The sequence below is a fragment of the Macaca thibetana genome, chromosome 14, assembly GCF_024542745.1.
Source record: "Macaca thibetana thibetana isolate TM-01 chromosome 14, ASM2454274v1, whole genome shotgun sequence".
NCBI lineage: Eukaryota > Metazoa > Chordata > Mammalia > Primates > Cercopithecidae > Macaca > Macaca thibetana.
The window spans coordinates 71,144,906-71,168,048 of NC_065591.1; the positions used below are offsets into that span (position 1 = coordinate 71,144,906).

General features: G+C 41.4%; 1 protein-coding gene and 1 long non-coding RNA gene across 2 annotated transcripts in view; one reads left to right on the plus strand and one right to left on the minus strand.

Annotated features, from left to right (window-relative positions):
• Positions 1–23,143, minus strand: part of TENM4 (teneurin transmembrane protein 4) — a 3,098,737-nt gene that overhangs the window by 791,476 nt on the left and 2,284,118 nt on the right. The gene's annotated exons all lie outside the window — the stretch shown is intronic.
• On the plus strand, positions 1,574–5,670 carry LOC126935705 (uncharacterized). The gene is made up of 3 exons (XR_007719281.1): positions 1,574–2,005; positions 3,783–3,865; positions 4,670–5,670. It is a non-coding gene; the product is annotated as an uncharacterized LOC126935705 (long non-coding RNA).

The window sequence follows — 23,143 nt, forward strand, 5'->3', positions numbered from 1 at the left end:
GCCCGACCACCCCGCCAAGAAGGACTCACTAGTTGAACTCCCTGCCCTTCACCCAAGTAGTTGGTTGTGTATTCCTCTGTTGGCGTGTGTGTACACACACACACACACACGCCACCCCACTACTTTCCCGTCTGCTCCTCCAATGTAACGACCGCATTTAAAAATGGCAATTAAAATGACTAAGGAGCTCGGTGATCACATTTCAACCCTGGGCACATTTCCCGAAGCTGGGGGTGAGAGTAGTCACACAGTCACACTCACACCCGGGAGCCCTCCAAGCGTCCATCCGGCGGCTGCAGCCTCAATTGGCTCCAAGACGAACGTCAATACCGCGGCCGGGCGTCCGGTGAGGAGACGCGGGCGACCCACGGGTTGCAGAGGGCGAGGAGCTCGGGTCGCATCTCCGGGTTCAGCTCCAACCACCGCCCGTGCGGGGCTGCTGCAGCCGGCACTTGCCCCGCAGGGCAGGCTGCAGCCGCTGAAGCCCGGCGCTGCCTCGCGGGCTCCTCCAGCGCCCGCCGGGAGCCTGGGGCGGGCTGGTCTGCAGAGGGGCTGCAGGCGATGGGGCTGGGGCGGGGAAGGAGAGCGGGGAGAGGCAGACGAACCTGGGGCGCGCCGCCTCCCTCCCACCCGCCTCCCACCTCCCTGCCCTCCCCCAGCCCTTGCTCCCAGGCTCCAGTCCGCGGCGGGCTCCGGGGGCTGCGGCGGCTCGGGGCTCCAGACCAGCTTGCCCCTCGACCACCCGCGCCCTAGCCTCCCTCCTCTCGGGCTAGGGGAGCAGGCAAACACCTCCCGGAGCCCTCGGCAGCCGGGTGAGCTACCCGAACCCTGCCCGGGCCAGCAGTGCAGAGGACGAGGGAGCTGGCGAGGCGTCGCCGCGGTCCCCAAGGCGCTTTTCCGTAGAGCGGATCACGCCGCCTTACCGTGGCTGCAAGCTGCTACCGCCGGGGAAGCCGGGAGGAGGGCGGCAGGGAGGCAAGGCGCCGCGCCGGTGGCTCCTCTCTCTCTCGGCGTCGCGGCTCCACTGCTCCGCGAGCCGGAGCTGGGCGCCCAGGAAGGAGCAGGTCCGGGCTCTGCACTCAGCTCCGGCGAGACCAACAATAGCTCCCGCGGGGAGCGGAGCCCCAGCAAGCCTCCAGCCGCGCGCGCACGCCCGGCTCCCGCTCCCGGCCGCTCCCGGCCGGCGTCCCTGCCAGCACTGCTGCCCCACATGAAACAGCTGCAATCCCGAGGCTTCTGGGGGGTTGGGGCGGGTGTGTGCGCGCGCGTGTGTGAGTGTGTGTGTGTGTTTAATAGCTTCCCTTCTCTTCTTCCCCTCCCTGCCTGCTCGCCTGCCTGCCTCCGTCCCCCACCCTCGCTCTCTTACACACAGAAAGAGAGGGCGAGCGAGAGAGAGAGACACACACACACGCACACGCACACGCAGGTTACATGAATGGGAGGCGGGAGCCAATCCTATGAGGCCGGCAAGCCGCGCGGCGCACGGGCGCTGGGAGCAGGGCTGCCCTCCGGCGCCGGGGGGCGCCACGCAGGTGATGGGCGCCTCTCCGGGGGCCACGCGCGGCCGCTCCCTCACCCCAGTCTCGGTTCCTCTCTCTCCTTCCCCCTTCCTCTCCGCCGCCTTCTCCATCTTCTCTCCTTTTACCTCCTTTGCTTTCTCGAGTTCTCCGAGTCTCTCGGTTCCGTATCTTTCTTGATCTCTTTCTTCTTTTGCCCTCCTTGCTTGCTTTCTCTCCCCCTTTCTGAAACTTTCTCTTTTCCTTTCTGGACTTCCTTGTACTTCCTCTCTTCTTGCCTTTTGTTCTCTTTCCTCCTCCTTTGACATTCTCTCCAGGGTCCCCGTAGCAGGGTCTGGTCTCCTCTCCCTCCTCTTCGCCTTTCCCTGGGTCTCTCTGGGGCCCATGGCCTCCCTTCTGCCTGCCCGCTGGATGTTACTCCACACTCCCCACCCCAACACTTTTCTAGGGACGGTCTCTTTCAAGTTGCTACTGCAGCACAATCAGAGGTAATTAAGAGCTAAGATCTTGAGTTCCTTCCTCAGGCATGCAAGATGCCCAAAGCAAGGCCCTCCTTCCTCGGACAACTTCCCCAAAACCATGGTAACAGCTACTGAGTCGTGATAACAATCACTTAAAAAATAGCAGTGATTGCAGTCCAAGAGATTTCTGTCCCTCGAATGTCTGGATCGTGATGGCAAGCACATTTCCAAGAGAAGGGCATTTTTATGTGATGAGAGTGGTAGTTTGACTGAGTGGCAACTTGGAAGGGCTTTGGGGAAGAGACTGGAGGAATTCCCACTCCAGCCCTGCTGCCTGCTGGCTGTAGGACTTAGTGCGAGCCATTTCCCCTTACCCGGCTTCAGTTTTCTCATCTATAAAATGGATGATACCGACTTCACCAGTTGTGGTGAGGATTAAAAGAGAGAACAATGGAAAGAAAGCACTGGGTGTATATGAGACGCTTAATTTACGTTAGTTTCCTTCTTTAAGACAACTTCCTTCATGATCTTCTGCTACACTGTGTCTCTCTGATCTAAAGTAGTTAATGAAGGAGGAAATGTGACAATGCTAATTTCACATAAATGTGAAAGGAGGGGTAGGCTATTTTGAAAACTCTTATGTGTGGTGAGGAGACTGTCTAGCCAGTTGCCATATGCTGATTATAAAGGCATCACAGATTATAAACGTGGGGTGCTGGAATGCCCCTTCAACATCTCATAACTAGGGCATCTCAGAAAGGCAGGGATGGGTTGGGGTGGGTGGGAAGTTTCCACACAATCTGTCCAATCTATTTTTAAAATCTTTATGATAAGTGTACAGTGACCAGTGACAAAGCCTCTGAGATTAACTAAAATGTCGAGTCTCTGCCTTTTGTGTCCTCACTGCAGACATCAAATGCTGGGCATCAGCTGTGATTGGCAGTTAGATTTAGTCCTTCAACAAATATTTGTTGACCACCTACTTTGTGGCAGGTGCTGTGATAGGTCTCAGCATTCAGTGGTGAGACAAACAGGCCTTGTTTTCCAAGCTTACAGTTCAGTAGGCATGTTTCATGAATGTATACTGAGAAAATGAGACACATGTACCTGAAGGAGTAACATTGGTTTGGTGGATAACTTCTTTCACTACAGGAGATCCAAGACAGGGAGTATAAGAAAGGGATCTTTGAGAGTGATAATTTTGCAAACCACTTTCAGTCTATGCATTTCATTTGACCAGTGAGAAAAATGAGACCCAGATGCTAAAAGTAGTGGGTAAAAGTAGGTAAAAGTATGTTGAGAAACAAAAAATATATATAGTTTCAAAGTATCTGCCCACATGATACTGATTAATTTCAAAGGAGAAAATAGTAGCTTTTCAATAGAAAACCTGAAAGACTCCATGTCGAGTGATTAAAATCAGTATTACCAGGAATGTGACAAGTAGACATCATGTGGCCCCTGATATAGTACACTGGAAGGACATATCACTTCTGTGATATTCCTGGTAGACATGAATAACCTGAATCTAATCATGAAGGATGCCCAATGGAATTGTTGGGAGTAAGTGAAGATTTCCCATAGCAGGTGACATTCAAGCTGAGAATTTTTTGTTTTTTGTTTTGTTTTGAGACAGTTTCTCACTCTGTCACCCAGGCTGGAGTGCAGTGATGCCATCTTGGTTCACTGAAGACTCAACATCCTGAGCTCAAGTGATCCTCCCATCTCAGCCTCTTGAGTAGCTGGGACCACAGGCACGTGACACCACACCACACCAAACTAATTTTGTTTGTTTGTTTTACAGATGAGGTCTCACTGTGTTGCCCAGGCTGGTCTCAACTACCATCAATCCTCTGACCTAGGCCTCCCAGAGTGCTGGGATTACAGGTGTGAGCCGCCATACCTGGCCTCAAGCTGAGTTTTGAAGGCAAGGAATTAGCTAGACCATGAAAAGAGGGGAGATGCTTTTTAGGTACAGGTAACAGTATGATGACATGGACAAAAGCATGAGATACTCATAGCAGAGTTGGACATATTGGGGGAGGGTCTTGGAGGAGTCTAGAGGAGTTCTAGAGTCTAGGATTGGATTTTGACAGGACCTGAAGGAGGCTAAGGATCCAAACATCCTGAAAGTTCAGGTACTGGGGTAGAAGTAGGGTAGACAATTAATGAAGGCTTTTAAGAAGAGGAAGGATGTGATCTTAAGTGTGTTTTTAAAAGATAATTTGGCAGCAATGTAGAGAAATGGATTAACTGGGGTGACTTAGGAAGACTAGAGGCAGGAATAAGTAGGTCATTTAGGTAAACTAAGGCAGCTGCAGTGAAGCCAGATAAGGGAGGAGAGATTTGAGAGAGATTAAGGATGATTTTGGTTTCTGATTGGATGGGGGTAGCAAGGAGAAGCCCAAAGTGACACTCAGTTTTCAAGCTTGGATATCTCAATGGAAGGTGGTACTTACTCATTGCAATGTCAAGAGTATTCAGGAGGAAGTAGAATTCAGGGAGAATTTTAGAGGGGGAAGAAAAGGTCAGTTGCTACCATGTTATAATCTAACTCTATAGCTAACCTGAGATTCTCCTATATGGCTGCTCTGTGCCATAGGAAACACTAGTTGTAAAATTCAGCCTAAGACCTCCAAATAGCCATCCAATGAACTGAGCAAGATAGATAATATTATCTTCTTTCTGTAGAGAGAAAACTGGGGCACAAAGTGGCCACACAGCAAGAGGAAAGCTGGGGAAGCCAGAACAGCCATGTGGCTGCACTCATCTTTGACAAATCAATCCACTGCATTTCAAGCCTATTCAACATACATTTATAGAGTGCCTACTACCAGCAAGAAACAAGCAGCAGCAAGATAAATGGAGTGCCGTTCCTGCCCTCAGGGAGCTCACCTCCCAGTGGAGGAGCTGGCAAACACTTTCTGTAAAGAACCGGATAGTCAATACTTCAGACTGTGCAGGCCAGTCTCTGTAGCAAATGCTCACCTCTGACATTATAGCAAAAAAGTGGCCATGCACAATACCTGAACTATGTATTACCCAGAAAAACAGGAGATTGGATATAATGACAGTACATTATTTGTAATAATGGGAAAAAAATGGAAGCAGCCTAAATGGTCAAATAAAATAAGTAAATTGGAGGACAGCTTTTGTTGGAATATTATGCAGCTACTCGAAAGTGTTTTTGCAGTTTTTCATGCCATAAAAAAGTTAGTATTGGCATATATAATATTTTAAAAGAGAATTCAAAATTATTAGCTACATAAAAACCCTCTTGCAGAAAAGTCTGAAGAAAAAAATGCCAAATATTAACCGTGTTTTCCTCTGGGTGATGGGGTTATGAGTAATATATATTTTCTTCTTTATACTTTTTCTGGTATTTTATAATCTTCCTACTGTAAACATTCATTATTCCATTATAAAAACTTTTTAAAGCTGCCATTAAAAAAACACAAAGACATGGCTATGATCATTCCCCCCACTCCCCGACTTTATCCCTTTTCAATCCACCCTTCTCACTCCTCCTGAAGAGTAACTGCGTTTTGAGATTTATCTTTGAGAGTGAAACAAGGAGGCATTTAGCAAATCAGGGGAAATTCTTAGCTGGGCTAGAGAGGAGGAGAGGGCATTCTTATGGAGGCAGATACATTATGAGAGCTGTTGAAACTGTACATATTAAAGATGTTTGCATTGCCCTTATTGATTCTGTGATATGTTATAAGGAAAAGAAAACATATAGTGGGGTCAAGAAAATGTGAGTCTTTAAAGGGCAAGTTTTAATTAGCAAATGTATTTATTTGCAAAAAATCCTTCCCTTCAGAGTCCAGCAGTTACTAGAAAATTGTTTCAGGGAGTAAGTACTTCAAAGCAAGAAGACACTGAGGAGCAAGAGGCAATGCTTCATGCCTGTTGTCTGACACCACATCAAATATGCAAGTTGGTTACTTAGGATTTGGACACCTACTGATAAACGCCATCAAACTTCCATAATTAGAGGGTGAGAAAAGTGCCTGCCAGAGGATAGTCTCGGTCTTTGGAAAGGTTGCTGTAAATAGTTCCCTTGTAAGGTTCCATCTGCATCTCTGATTTTTCATCTCACAGAAATATTTACCCTGTGGGTAATTTCCCCCACCTAATAATAATAACACCGTACACAGCATGGCCCTTTCACCTTTTCAAAGGGCCTCCACATCTGTTGATAGACTCAATCCTTGTACCCACCCCTGCTGGAATCCTACTTCCAGTGTGAGCCAAGAGGAAGAGGGACCCAGAGAGGTTCAAACAAAGAGTCAGAGCAGGGGCTAGAACTAAAAGAAGGAATAAAAGACATTCTTGGAGAGTCTTCTGTGTGGCGCCAGAGCTTCCACAGTGTGTTATCACATAGAATTGTTGTGATAACTAGAGAGGGAGAGTGAGCACACTGAGGCCTGTGAGGTTCTGGCTCAGCCAAATCAGAATCAGAATCCAGCTTTCCAGAACTCCCAAGCCACTTGCCTGTCTCAGCACAGCCCCATTTTTAAAAGCCACGAGGTGAGACTGGTGGTGATTTTCTGTCTGACTGACTCCGTTTCATCCGTGAGCTGTCTTTCTGTGAGGTTTGTCTAACCCGTGAGTTGTCTTTCTGTCTTATAGGAATTAGAAGCTAGTGTTTGGGGATTTGGTGATAAACAATGACTTTTGGATCATCTCATAGAAAATAAGGGGAAAGCCTCTGCTTGGGTTCACCATAAATACTCACTTTTAGGGAAATGATTAGAGTTTGTCCTCCATTTCACCCCTCATCCTGAAATGTTTAGCAAAGTATTGGCACTTACAGGTTCTTAGTAAATATTTCTTCACCGAGTGAAGAAATGAATGCTAATAACAACAATAGCTAGCATGCATTGAGTGATGTGCCAGGGGATGAGCAAACAGCATTATCTTATTTAAATTGTAATGCTGTACTTTGTGGTAGATATAATTGTTATCCCTAATCCATGGGTCAGAAAACTGAGAAGTTAAGCAAATTATACAGTCACATAACTAATAAATGGCAAGGCCAAAGTCCACCTTGGATTGCTCTTAGCTACCACACTGTGTTGGATGGATGGATGGATAGCCGGATGGATGGATGGATGGATGGACAGATACAATTAATAATACCAGCAGTGTGCTGGGCACGGTGGCTCAGGTCTGTAATCCCAGCACTTTGGGAGGTTGAGGTGGATCACCTGAGGTCAGGAGTTTGAGACCAACCTGACCAACATGGAGAAACACCATCTCTACTAAAAATACAAAATTAGCCAGGCGTGGTGGCCCAAGCCTGTAATCCCAGCTACTCGGGAGGCTGAGGCAGGAGAATCTCTTGAACCTGGGAGGTGGAGGTTGTGGTGATCCGAGATTGTGCCGTTGCACTACAGCCTGGGCAACAAGAGCGAAACTCCATCTCAAATAATAATAATAATAATAATAATAATAATAATACTAGCAGTGAAGTGAGCTCTGCATGAACGGCAATACATTTTATGGTATGGCTACTCTTGTCCATTACTCTTCATGGTTGCACCCTGTTTATTTCCTTCATTGCATATTTTACAAGCTGCAGTTACTTGTTTCTGCATTCCTTTTACTTTTAACATCTGCCCAACTGCAATCAATATAAGTTTCAGAAGTGGAGTGACCAGGAGTGTCTTGTTCACTGTTGTGATCCTCAGCACCTAGCACATTGCTTGCCACAAAGTAAGTGTTCAGTAAATATTTCTAAAATGAATGAATGAATGTGGGCTCCCATCCTTCTTAAGCAGTGGAATGCCTGCAAGCATATATATATACACCTATGCACTGTTGATAGGGGGTATTTTACACAAAGTTACTCCATCTCCATGCCAACAGTATACTTTCTGCCTTTGAGGGCATATGGCTTGGGCAGTGGGGCTCAAATTCAGATAAGCCTATAATGGTTCTGATGTCAGATTGTACTCCTCCACTGACATTTGCTCCCAGATAGCAGGGAAAACACTGATCAGAAAACAGCAGCATCTGTTGTGGTCAAAGGTAACGAGATGGCAAAACTCCGTGGTGGAAGCATCCCCTGATTAGGTCAGGCCCCACTCTCACAACAGAGAGGCACTGTATCAGCTGACATTGCTTGCATAATGTTTCTTTCTGAGGGCTGGTCTCCTTAAAAAGAGCTCTCCTAAAGCATTCTCCTGCATGCTTAATGCCATGTGATACTCTCCAAAAGGGATGTGCCAATTTTTTGTCCTATATCTTCCCATCATTTGCCTAACAGACTTCCTTGCCACTCATGTGAGTTTGCCTTTTTCATGCATCAGGTGACAGGTGCTAGGCGTCTGCAAAAGTAAATTACATCCATTTCTTAGTCTTACAAGTCTGCAGCCTTCATTAGATCTGCATATTTGTCCCGAGGACCATGGGTGAGGTAATCAAGAATGAAACAGACAGAATAAACAAAAGAGCCTCCATTAAATGACCAAAGCCTCTGTGGGGTAATTCTAATGATGGTCATGTAAATGATGTGTCAGATGCTGACCTAAAGCCTTGCACATATTCGTACATTTAATCCATACAACAACCCTATAAAATCAATTCTTTACTACTCCCAAATCAGACTGCAATTCGGTACTTCAAGGCCTTATCAATCTGTAGGACAATTAGGACCTATACCCTGTTCTGTTTTCCACATTATATTTTTCATGTATAATATATCTTGAAAATAGATGTATTTATCTCAATATAAATAGGTGTATATATGTGTATAATATCTCGGAAATTGGTGTATTACTTTTTATACTTGCATACATTTTAAAAGACATTTGACTTTTTCATCGATTCATAATGATTGTACATATTTATGGAGAACATGTGATATTTTGATACATGCATGCAATATGTGATGATCAAATCAGGGTATTTAGGATAATTCATCACCTCATTTATCATTTATTTGTGTTGAGAACATTTCAGATCTTCTCTTCTAGCTATTTTGAAATATAAACTCAATGGGCTGAGCGTGGGGGCTCATACCTGTAAGCCCAGCACTTTGGGAGACTGAGGAGGGTGGATCACTTGAGGCCAAGAGTTGAAGACCAGCCTGGCCAACATGGCGAAACCCCATCTCTACTAAAAATATAAAAATGAGCTGGGCGTGGTGGTGGGTGCCTGTAGTCCCAGCTACTCAGGAGGCTGAGGCAGGAGAATCACTTGAGGGAGGTGGAGAATGCAGTGAGCTGAGATCATACCACTGCACTCCAGTCTGGGCAACTAAGTGAGACTCAGTCTCAAAAAAAAAAGAAAAGAAAAGAAAAGAAATCTACACAAAATTATGGTTTACTATAGCCACCCTATTGTGCTATGAAGCACTGGAATTTATTGCTTCTATCTAACTGTATGTTTGTATCCATTAACCAGCCTCTCTTCACCCCAACCTCCAATGCTTCCCAGACTCTAGTAATTATTGTTCTACCCTCTGCTTCCACGAGATCACTTTTTTAGCTCCTACATATGAATGAGAAAATAAGACATTTGTCTTTCTGTGCCTGGCTTATTTTACTTAACATGATGATCTCCAGTTCCATCCACATTGCTGCTAAATGACAGGATTTCATTCTTTTTTATGACTGAATAGTACTCCATTGTGTATATATACCACATTTTCTTTACCTGTTAATCTGTGGATGGACAGATAGGTTGATTTCATGTTTTGGCTATTGTGAATAGTGCTGCAATACACATGGAGGTGCAGGTATTCCTTTGTTATGCTGATTTTTCTTTGGATAAATACCCAGTAGTGGAATTGCTGGATTATATGGTAGCTCTATTTTTAGTTTTGTTGAGAAAACTCCATACTGTTGTTAAAGCAAACTAAATATGGTCTGAGAAGGGCTCCATACTTCTATATTTGAGCCCTCGTGGACGAATGTAACTTCATAGGTAGACAAGATCGAAAGCCTAACTTAGGAGTACGTGCCTATAACAATAGCTGAGTCCCAGCAGTCACGCTTCAACCACTCTTACACGGCTGAATGTACAAACTGTGTTCAAATAAGACAAACTCCAGACTGTAACCAATCCAGCTGTTTCTGTACCTCACTTCTGATTTCTGTATGTCACTTCCCTTTTTTTGGTCTATAAATTTGTTTTGACCATGAGGCACCTATGGAGTCTCTCTGAATCTGCTGTGATTCTGGGGGCTGCCCAATTTGCAAATTATTCATTGCTCAATTAAACTCCTTTAAATTTAAAGTTTTTGTTTTAATACTGTTTTTCATAATGGCTATGCTAAGTTGCATACCATTTTATTATATAGACATGGCAAATGAATTTAATCACAGAGATCACAGCGATTCTGATATATTTACTTAAATAAATCTCAAGCAAGTAAACTATGGTAAGACACATAGTAGCTGCTCACAAAAGTTAAATTACATTATTGCTGTCAAATCTGTTGACTATTAAAGTAACCCAGAGGAAATTGAAGTTCCAAATCAGTTTCACAAGGTATACATTTTAATTGATGTATTAAGGCAACTGACAAACCATTGGGAGAGGGCTATAGTATATATTTCAAAATGTTCACACTGAATGTAAAAAAGGAAAATATGAAAAGAAGAAAACATAGGTGATAATCTACATGATTTTGGATGTGAAGAAGGAAGACCTTTTAAAATGTAAGATGATAAAGAAGATATTTTAAAGAAAAATTTCAGTACGTAAAAAAATAAAATGTTTGTATATTTTAAAAACCGAGATAAAAATCAAAAGAACAAAATTCTGGGGAAGTATTTGAAACATACATGAAAATGTGCTACTATTCTTAATATATAATGAGGTCTTATGAATGTATAAGAAAAAGACATTTCAATAAAAAAGTGCACAAAGAAAATGCCGTCTCTACTAAAAATAGAAAAATTATCCAGGCATGGTGGCGGGTGCCTATAATCCCAGCTACCAAGGAGGCTGAGGCAGGAGAATCGCCTGCAGGAGGCAATGGTTGCAGTGAGCCAAGAGCGCACCACTGCACTCCAGCCTGGGCGACTGAGTGAGACTCTGTCTTCAAAAAAATAAAAATAAAAATAAATAAAAATTTAAAAAAGCACAACTAGGCATAAGACATATATTTAAATCATTAATTAATAACTCCAAGAAATGCAAGAAACAAAAACATTGAGTTGTTCTGTTTTGTTTTTGCTTATCAAATGAGAAAACTATAAAAGAAGAATAACATATACAGAGAATAGTTAACTCTACTTATACTGCCAATGGGTATATATTGGTACAACCTTTCCAAAAACTAATATGGCAATATATACTCAAAACCTTTTATCGTGTGGAGCTTTTGACCTAGGAATCTATGTCTACATTTAATGAAGTTAATTCAAGGAAAACAATTATGAGTGGACCCCCAGAATTATATAAAGGGGTTTCATCAGTGTTAGCAATAGAGGCCAACTGGGAACAATTTAAATGTCAAGAAACTACTAAATGATCAAATGTATTATGGTACACCATTGTATGATGAAATATTGTACAACCATTATAGATCATGTTATAGAAGAATTTTTAATGAATCTGGAAAGCAGTCACAATATTTTTGTGACCTTTCTTTAATGTATTATGAAAAATTTCCCCCAAAATAAAAAAACCATAAATTGATTATAGCAATTATTTAGCTTCAATTATTGTCAATTCATGTCCAATCTTGTTTTATCTACACCCTTCTCTACCCCCATTATTTTGAAGGAATTTCCCTGATTGTTTCATAAATCTCTCTATTTTTAGTTTGTTTGCATCAGGATCCAAATAAACTCCTGCGCTACAATTGGTTGACTTATCTCCTAAGTTTCTTTGGGTTTTCAGCCATCTATTCTTTTCCCTGCTCGCACATTACTTTTAAAGAGATTGGGTGGTTTGTCCTGTAGAGTTTCCCGCAATCCAGGTTATTGATTGCAGCCTTCTGATGTGGTTTAACATGTTCTTCTATGTCTTATATTTCCTGTAAACTTGTAATTTATTCTAGAGGCTCAATCCAATTCAGAGTTAATTTTTTTTACAAGACTGCTTTATAGATTGTACTGTGTACTTTCACAAGTCTTTATATTGTTAGCAGCCTTTGCTGCTCATCTACTAAATTCATCATCTCACTAGAATTTGCAAACTGATGATATTCTATCATTGCTTCCTTACTTTTAACATGAATACTTCAATAAAAAGAAACTTCCCCTCATGAACTATTTGGTTACCCAAAAAGACAGGATAAATGTTTGATTTTTTTTCATTTTATTTGCCAGATTTCCAAAGAATGAGTTGGTTCCTTAGAATCTTCCAGAGGCAAGCAAAGTGTGTGTGTGTGTGTGTGTGTGTGTGTGTGTGTGTATGTGTTCCTATTTTATGAATCAGTAATGAGCTCATGTATTTAAATATGTTTAATATATTTTCATTTATATATTGATGTCCAAATTGTCCCACCTTTGGTCTGTGGTGAACATCTTCATATTAATTCTCAAGTGTTTGATAGCCTTCTTTCTTTCTGGAATAAAAGATGATCTAGGCTCATCTTACATCTTTCCTAAGCCAGACTTGAAATTGTCCAGGACTGCCTCCTTTCTTTTTAAATGGGAAATGGTTTTTAGAAACCACAGTCTTGTTACTAGGAGTTGCTCATCGCCATTGAGTTGGTATTGTTTCTAGCCTTTTTCTATTGGAATGGCTAGGATATATGTAATTTTTTGAAAAGAACATTTGCTATGAGTTTATACCAAACTTATAACTCAGTTTTTACTTAACCTATCAGTCTTCTATCTGTCGCTCCTTTCTTCCATTACAAATAATAAATGATGCTGTAGAAAAATATGTAATTTAGGGAAATAGCCATAATATATATTTCAGTGGAAAATAATCATATATATATACCAAATATATACCAGTAGTTATTTCTTAATAAGATTAAAATGAATTTTTAGTTTCTTTTTTTTTTTTGCTTTTTAGTATTTAAACATTTCCATAAGGAATTCATTTTATTTTTGCTATAAGAAAAAATTTGCTAAAAAAACAAAAATAAGCCAGATGGCATAAATTATAATATAGTAAACTGTCTGCCAATCTTATACGTGGGTAGAATAATGATAATTCATTACATCTGTGGAGTGCTTTACAATTTACAAAGCATTTTACATCTATTATCTTTCATGATCATCACAACAGCATTGTGAGGAAGATCGAATAGAAATACTGCTTTATAGATAAAAAAATTGAGGCTTGAAAGGATCACATATGATGGAATCAAGGTTAGAACTTGGGGCTCCTGATTTGGTCAGTGTTCTCTCCCTGACCTCTCTATCTCTAGATGATTGTTACTATGTTTTCTCTCATTTTTCAGGAAGACAAGAAGACCCTGTAATGTTCTGCCTACTATTTCCAATGCTATCCTTAGAGCCCTCTTTCTTCAGCATAAGACTTAGAGGCCCAAAATGCCAGTACTTCTTTTTCAACTTTATTTTTGTCAAAGTTATTCATTAACATAATTTTAAAAGCTAAATATCCCACAAAGATTTAATGCAAAACAGAGTCCACTGACCTACAATTCACCATCCAACTACACCTAATATTCCCTCTCCCCTGAGGCAACCATTTTAACTATTTGAGCTGTTTCTTCTAATTTTTATTACCATATTTCTAAATATTCTGCTTCTAGTATATTCTTGATTCTTTAATTGTTAGAAACTATCAGTATACTTCCTACTATTGAAGATGATCATTTAACTTTTTCCTCTTTATAGATACTTCCCTTTTCCCTATATCTTCAATGCACTTATATCAGAATTTTTATGTTAGTACTGTCATTATTATGAGTGTGTAATTATTACTCTCAACTAAGCCATGTAGTGTACTATTATTTACTATATTGTTTTAATTTTTGTTTTCTCTTGAGTTAATAATTGCCTCTTTTCCTTTCATATTTGCTTAGTGTTTTAGGTACTTATTGCTATTTCATCCCCAAACTACCAAATTATAAATATTCTCTCAGTACATTCCAGTATATCAGTCTATCCCTTCCCTTCCCCTCCCCTCCCCTCCCCTCCCCTCCCCTCCCCTCCCCTTCCCTTTCTCATAGAAATTTTATTTCCTTTTGTCTAAACTGTTCCCAATGTGGGCTCCTTACTTTCTAGGACTGCTGCATAGTTCTTGTTTTAGGATCCCTTGCCACCATATTCCTAGGGATTTTATTGGATCTCTGTCTTGTATTTGTACCTTTTGTTTCCAGGATCCTGTATCTTCCTCTTTGGTTTTTTCCTCTGTATGCTGAGAACAAGTGTATGGAAGGTCAAGTTTTTGAGACCTGCTTTGGCTGGATATAGAATTCTAGATTGAAAGTACATTCTTTAGTATTTTAATGACCTTGATGGTTTTATTGTCCTCTTGCTTTCAGCGTGGCTTATTAAGAAGACTGACGGAATTTTGTCTCTTTCTCCTCTTTGGGTGGCCTTTTTATTTATCCTGCTCTCTGCAAGTTTTTAGGATGGTCTCCTTTTCCCAGGGTTCAAAATTATATGAGGATTGGTGTGGGTCTTCTTTCATCCAATGTGCTGAACTGTGGCTGAGTTCTTCTACTCTAGAAACTCTGAGAAACTTATTTATTTCATTGATAATTTATTTGTTCTCTAGTTCCAAAGTCATTTTATTCAGATATTGACTAAGATATTGAACCTCTCAGACTGTTTCTAATTTTTTAATCTTCTCTTTCCTATTTTCCACATTTTTGTCTCTTTGTTTTACTTTTGGGAGATTTTCTCAGCTTTGCCTACCAATCCTTCTGTTGACATTTTTATTTCTGCTGTCATATTTTTAATTTTCAGAAGCTTGTTTTAGTTTTTTGTTTTGTTTATGAAGTGAGGTCTTGTTTTGTTACCCAGGCTGGAGTGCAGTGGTGTGGTCACAGTTCACTGCAGCCTCGACCTTCCCAGCTCAAGTGATTCCCCCCTCCTCAGCTTCCCGAGGAGCTGAGACTGTCACTATTGGGAGATAGTCTCACCATTTCTATACAGATTTCATTTACTTCTCCTGTTCCTTTTTTTAGCACAGTGTATCTACCTTTAGCTGAGCTGTTTTCCAGAAGTCCAGACTTCCTCAGGCTCACTTACTATAGTCAGTAAATCTCCAGTCCTCTCCTTGGGGGTTGACAGTGCAGGCACTCAAGAAAACAAAACAGAGAACGGAACCTTAAGACGAACAACCAATTTTCCTTTTTTCCAACCCCACCCAGGCCCCTACTTTCAGAAATGCCTGAGGCTTCCCATTTCTGAGGTTTCCTTGTGCTCTGAAATGAAAATCAGATCCCTTCTGGATGTTTTCCACTGATAGCTTAGGTTTCACTTTCTTATGTCTGCCTGTCAATTATTTCTTGTCCATCTGCTTTATAGTTCCAAAATGCTATTGTCTTCTCTTTGGTTCTTTTTTCCTTTGTGGTTTTCTGCTTTGTTATCATTTCTCTGCCATTTTAGTAGGTGTTAGGGGAAGAACAGAGGTGGAAGTGTGTTTCTTCCTCTGTGTGTAACTGAAGTTCAAACTCTTCTTTCAGGCCAGTATTTTAAGAGGTGTTCAAACCACACAAGGATCTTGAGCTCTTTCTCTCTCTGAGAAGCACTGTGGCTCCACTGTTTACAGGACTATAGATGAATCCTGGAACCCGAGTGCCATCATCTTTAAAATACAGATAATAACATCTGCCTAACTGGTTATTATAAGGGTAACTGGGATGATGTTTGATCTGTAGTTTTAGATTCTAATAATTTGAAGAATATCAATAAAAAGCAGCTATGTTGTTTTTAGTATTATAATTACTGGCAGACTATGTTAGGAGTGGACAGCTCATTGAGTTACTAAGGGAGGTGGTAAGGCAACAGTAGGGAACTAGAAAATCCTCTTCTACAAATGCTTTGGTAACAAGTCCTGGATTGTAGAAAGTAATAATTGATGATAGTAGCTAATATTTACTAAGTGCTTATTATGCTTCAATTAGTGTGCTTTACAGGTTATCTCAAGCATCACAACAACATGATAAACACCATTATTATCTTCATGTTAGAAATGAGCAAATTGAGGTGTGGTGATGTTAAATCACTTGGTCAATCTCACACAACAAAGATGTGGCAGGTCTTAGATTAGAACCCACAGTTTGCTTTAGAGCTGTTACTCCTAATACCAAGGCCAGAACTTCTCAAATCTTAACATCATCACGAATCCCAGGGGCTCTTGTTATGCAGCACAGCTCTGGTTCAGTAGCTCTGGTGTGGGGCTGTGATTCTGCATTTCTAGCAAACTCCCAGGTGATGCTGATGCTGCTGGTCCCAGGACCACAATTTGAGTAGTACCCAGACTGTGCTCTCTATGTTGGCCACATCGTATGGAACCTAATTTTTCCCAGGTACAAATGGGACCACAAGAACAGTGATGGTACCCATCACACTGTCGTCCTGCCCTATGGGCATAATGTGCATAAACAGAACCTCAGAAATCATTTCTCCTACTGCACACTCTCCCCAGGAACCCTGGCATGTCTCACATACTTTTAGCCTTCTCTACTGCTTTGGCTGCAAGATACTCACTACTTTCCACCGCCTTTGAAGTCAAAGGTAGACCCTCACTGTTACCTGCTTCTGCGGCCTTCTCTGAGCACACCATGCCTGGAGTTTTAACTCTGGGTATTCTGAAATACGCAAGAGCCTTAAGGTGTAGAAAGACATTGAGTTCCTTCCCTCCAGCCCTCAGCAGAGTTGTGCTGTGTTCACTGCAAAAAACAAGAAGACCCTCTTCCACTCAGGGCTGCCTGGGCCCCAAGTAGCATTACTTGTGCTCTGGATCTCTCAGGTTCCCTTGTGAACACAGCGCTGTCAGCTGCTGCCTGTAGCCTTACTGTCCTGGGAAAATATGCTGTTGTCCTGCCTCGCTTTTTCTCTCACTAGCTGAAAAAATGCTGTCGTCCTGCCTCCCTTTTTCTCTCATTAGCCTCTGCTTCAGCTCTCTTAGAATTAACCACCCTGAAAGCACGTCAACTCAGGCCAACTTCCGACTTATGGGGGAAGGGTGAATCTCAGCTTAGGCTCAACTAGAACCATACTCTGGTATGACACAAGGCATAGTAAAGGAGACATTGGAGAGGCACTTCAAAGATTCAGAATTCATAATGAGGCAAGGGAAAGCACTGGAATAAAGCTGAGTCTGAGGTGGGAGACCCACTTCTGCCCCAACTTAGCTGTGTGACCTTGGGCATTTTAGCAACTCTCTCTGATTGTTCCAAAACTATAAGGAGAAAGAGGCTCTAGATGACCTTCAATGTGTACCTTCCCATTCTATATGATGTTCTGTTATCTTCTAATAGCACCTAGTGATTTAGATACATCTATAAGAAATTATTCCTACTTGCCAAGCATTTGTTCTACTAAATAGAAATTAGAGCAGTGCTAAATAGAGAGTTCAAATGTAAAGCCAGGTTGGGCACAGTGACTCATACCTGTAATTCCAGCACTTTGGGAGGCTGAGGCGGCTGGTCACCTGAGGTCAGGAGTTCAAGACCAGCCTGGCCAACATGGTGAAATCCCATCTCTACAAAAATACAAAAATTAGCCAGGCATGATGGCAGGTGCCTGTAATCCCAGCTACTCGGGAGGCTAAGGTGGGAGAATTGCTTGAACTCGGGAGGCGGAGGTTGTAGTGAGCCCAGACCATACCATTGCACTCCAACCTGGGTAACAGAGTGAGACTCTGTCTCACAAAAATAAATAAATGAATAAATAAATAAATAAAATTAAATAAAATAAAATTAGCCAGGCATGGTGGCACACACCTGTAATCCCAGCTACTTGGGAGACTAAGGCACAAGAATCGCTTGAGCCTAGGAAGTGGAGGCTGCAGTGAGTTGAGATCATGCCTCTGTAACTCCAGCCTGGGCAACAGAGCAAGACTCTGTCTCAAAATAATAATAATAAATTCATTAATTAAAAATAAATGAAATGTAAAGCCAAATAGCTTAGGCTCCCCCATCACTAGCTCTGTAATCTTACTTAAAAGTCACCCTTCCTCTCAACTCTTTAGTTTTCTCACTGTAAAGTGAAGGGGTTGTACCAACTGAATTCATTGTAATAAAGGCTTCAAACTGGAGGCTCTTGGGCTTCATTCAGTCTGCACACATGTTTTGCTTAATCCATTGAGTATTTTAAAATTTTTCAATCAGTTACTAACATTTAAAAATTAGGAGTTTTTACGTAAAAATCTGGTTTTCTGACTTTTCTTGAAAGATCAGAAAATCTAGGTGACCTGGGTCAACCATTGCTGCAAAGCCACTATTGGCTGAATTGCACTGCAGCCATCTTCTTAAAAAGGGGGATGCACCCTCTGCACTGTCGCAGCTCCTACTGGTTCCACATTACTCATTTATATTACTCAAGTCCTATAAGTATTTGAGTTTGTGATCCCTGGACAGCCATCGTACTTACGAGCTGTGTAATATCAGGGGAGTACTTATCCTTTTTAAGACTCAGTATCCAAATTATAGAATGGGAATAATAAAATGTTCACCTCATTGCATGGGGTGTATTAATGAGACAGAGCAGTGATCAGCAGACTTTTCTGTAAAAAAAGAGAAAGTAAATATAGGCTTTGCAGGCCATATAAGATCTGTGTCACGTATTCTTTTTGTATCTGTTACTTCTCTTCTCTCTTTAAAGAGTCTTCTAAAAATGTGAACATTCTTAGTTTTCAAGCTGTACAAAATAGGCTGCAGGTGGATTTGGCCCATGGGTCATAGTTTGCTAACGCCCTAAAATAAAGTATTTGGAGCACATACAATAATGCCTGGCATGCAGTGAATATCAATAAATGTTAATTCTCATTATTTCAGTATCAGGTCTCTCATTCTCTTACTCTCAGACATGAGTGGACTCCGCAGTGCCCATCAGAACTCCCCATTGCCATTTCAGTTCTCTTCTGACAACGCAGAGGGGGACAGCATTTTTTTTTTTTTTTTTTTTTTGAGACGGAGTCTCGCTCTGTCGCCCAGGCTGGAGTGCAGTGGCGCAATCTCGGCTCACTGCAAGCTCCGCCTCCCGGGTTCACGCCATTCTCCTGCCTCAGCCTCCCGAGTAGCTGGGACTACAGGCGCCCGCCCCTGCGCCCGGCTAATTTTTTCTATCTTTAGTAGAGACGGGGTTTCACCATGGTCTCGATCTCCTGACCTTGTGATCCGCCCACCTCGGCCTCCCAAAGTGCCGGGATTACAGGCGTGAGCCACCACGCCCGGCCAGGGACAGCATTTTGTCTGCTGAGACATGTTCTTCTAAACAGAAAGCGCTGCATGGTACATAAAGAGCTCCAAAGCAGCACAACAAATACAGTGCAACTGTGTCATCACCATGAAATCAAAACCATTGTTTAAGCCATTTGCTAAACCACATCCCCATTCCAGTTATTCTGTCTGAAACATTACCAAACAATCACAACTGGACGGAGAGCTGGAGGTCCTGAAAAATCTGATTATAGGTTTTCTGTTCTCATCGCTTTCCTCCTTTGTTTTGGTCCTTTAACTCTCCTCCTCCCTAAACACCTTGTGCTGTATTATTTATTATTTAACTTGAATGCCAGGGATGCAGCTTGAGATGAAAGACACTTGACAAAATAAAATTGCATTGTGTTGTAGGACTCTCATACATGCAGCTTGGCATAATTAAAATAAGAGAGACATGATATTGTTTGCTCATTCAAAGAATGTGATGACTGAATCTAAAGAAATGTCAGTTATTTTTCTATGGTATCCAAGGAACCCAAGGAGAACATGCATTTAAATAAAAGAGCCAAGGAGCACATCAAGAGATTGTCCAAAAGATACACATACTTTTTTTTCTCTTACTGGTAATTCACTAAGAAATGGAACAAAATCACATATGGGTGATAAGCCAAGTTCCTAGAATGGCGTTGACCCAAGTTTCCTGGATCTGGGCCCTGTGCATCATGGTTATGAGGATTCACCATAATTGCAGTAATTTAGCAAATACTATATGAGCACCTGCTGTGTGCCAAACCCTGTGCTAAGTACTAGAAATGGAGGGATGAGTAAATTGAGGGTCTCATGTTAAGCACATAATTCCAATCTAAACATAAAGTATTAATTAGTGGTATGATTGCAAGAGCCAACACTTGTTAAGCATATACTCATGCCCAGCATTGTTTTAGTGCTTTTTAGTTGATGAATTTATTTAGTCCTCTCAACATTCTTAAGGGTTATATGCTATTATAAATTTCCATTTTGCAGATGGGGAAGTGGAGGCCAGAGGTGAATTTAATTATTTAAGGCCACACAGCCAGTAAGTGGAAGAGCTAAGCCTGACTTCAGGGACAAATCCCTTAAAAGGCACTAAACAGCCTCTTAATAAAAGGGCTTGAATCATGTTCTGGGAATACAGTCCAGCAAAGACCCTAATTCTGCTTTGGGGGTCAGGGAAGACATGGGACAACATGTTTGTCTCCAAGATTCCTTTCACAGGGAAACCGAGCCAGACATTCTAGGCAGAGAAGGAGCATATGTCCAGAAAATGGTATTTGTAACAGCCTCAGAAAGAGAATATTTAATTTTGACTGTTACATTTGCCTTTAAAGAAAATAACATTCAGCATTGCCAGTAGGTTCTTATTCAATATTAGTCTTCCCTGCAGTTCCACAAACTTCAGGAGGGCAGGTGCCTGTCTTATTGACTACTGTGTGTTTAATGCCTAGCACATGCTTAATAAATACATTTTGAGACACATAAACAAATCTAGTCAAGGTAGAACAGTAGGATAACGATAAATCTAATATTATCCGCCATGGACAAGGGTTAATGCTCAGCTTTATTTGATACCCATATTAGCATTTTAAAATTCTAATTTCACACTGCTCTTTACTAGACATGACAATGGTATTCCTAAAAGGCTTTAAAAGCATAATATTGTAAAAACTCCTGTTACTATATGTATCAATAACATTTTGTATATATATCTGAAGTAATTATCCTATGCACAGAATTCTAAGAAGAATGCTGTACTTAACCCATGATAGCCATTAATTAGATAAAATGAAATGATGTTACAGTTGCTTGCAGCACATTTTAAAGTGAAAACCCATGTTTGACAATAAATGAATATTCTTTTTATCTCCTGTAGAAGAAAACCAATGGCTATTGTAGAGACCTCCCAAACATGCTTTCCCCTAGTGAAGCTGGCAGAGCCATCTGAAGAAAAGAACTATTTTGACTTTGCTTTAGTTAGATCAACAAATATGTCTAAGGTTGGGGGTAAAAGGGGAAAAAAATGGGATCTATTTGCCACAGGGTAGAGCTGGAGGAGGTTTGGCTATTTGATTATTTCCTCTTAAGATGTCTTTGCAAGTATCAAATTGAGAACAACATCTATTTAGAAGGCTTGTCATAGATACTGTTAAGTGCAGGGGCAGGGCTTAGTAATTTTTTTCTACCAATAAATATTTTTATTAGAAAATTATTGTAGTAGAATGATTCAGAGGTTTAAAACAGGTATTTGAATTTTCCATAAAATAATTTCCCAAGACTGGGCCACGGAGAATTGTTTACCTACAACCACGCAAAATAACGCATGATTATAATTCCTAACTATCTAGAGTAAGCCAGAGTACTGAAATCCAAGAGCAGTGTTCATTTTTGCCTCCAGTGGGCGCTACGCTCATAAATGAAGGCAGCCAGTTCTGACACCTACTCTGTGTTGGGCTTCCTCTGGCAACAGTTGAACTTTCAGGTTGTTAAATGTATTCATGAACGAAGGAAAGAGGAGAGCTTTGTGTTAACCTGACCTGAGTTCCACTTCTGGCTGTACTACTTAGTAGCTGTATGTCTTGGCAAATCATGAGGCTGGCATGGAACAGTATGCCCTCTCCTCTCTGATTACATTTCCAAATCTGAGCGTGGAAAAGAAATGACAGAAACAGCCATTGAGAGATAAAACAAGTAATAACTTGCCTGATCCTGAATTGGAGAGATTTACAGTTGGAAACAACATATTACCTGGCCCTGCCCTGAGTTCTGAGACAATATGTAACATCAAAATCATCATATGTATATGTGTGTGTGTGTGTATGTGTGTGTGTGTGTGTATATATATACACATACATATATATATATATATTTTTTTTTCATTCCACAAATATTTGTGGTGTTGTGGTATATTTACAACACATCAATGACTGTGCTAAGGAATGAGGATTCATGTAGAGCAAATGTAGACATGGTCCCTTTGTAGTGGTTCACAGTTAGCAGATTCTTCCATATGCATATCTCAGCAATGTGAAATAGGAGTTGTTGATGACCCAATATTACAGATGACAAAATAGAAGCCAAGAGTCAGAAAATCTGAATGTAACACAAGAAATTGGAATCAAGAGTAACTCTCAGAAAGTCTGGCTCTAAAGCTAGTGTTCTCTGCACTGTACTTGTGGACTCTCCATTTTATATCAACAACAGCATAGATATCTGCTTAGTGTTGGACAGGTGGCAAAGTGCTTTTTGCTGACTCAAGTTCATTTAATTCTGTGATGTAGATATTTTTACTATTATCTCCACAATTCATTGATAAAATTGAGACCCAGAGGGATGTGGTGGCTGGTCCAAGATCACTCAAGTAGCTAGAGTCAGAGCACAGACTAAATTCCAGTGTTTCTGATGCCAAACTCTGTCCACCATACATGGACTCCCAGTTTAAATATTTCTAAATTCAGAATCTTTGAGCCTTATTTTCATGGTCTAGGATTATTTCCATGACCTATGTAAATTATAATTAAATCCATGCTAATAGGCCATTTTGTGGCAAAACCTCAATAAGCAGTGAGCCGAGGCCTGCAGGCTTGCAAAATTATTTATGGTGAACTCCGATGGCTGCTATTACTCAATCTATATGTGTTGCAGCAAAGTGTTTACTCCTCTATGCAAGCTGGCTACTCAACTACATTTTTCTTCATTCCCCCTCAGCAAAACTGGGGAACCCAGCCTCTAGCATATGGAAGCATTTCTATGCTGATGGATTTTCTGATGAGCGTGGGATAGGGATGGTGGAAGTATGATTTGCAATGATGTGTTGGAAGAAACATATATTTCCGAGTGAGGCTGATTGG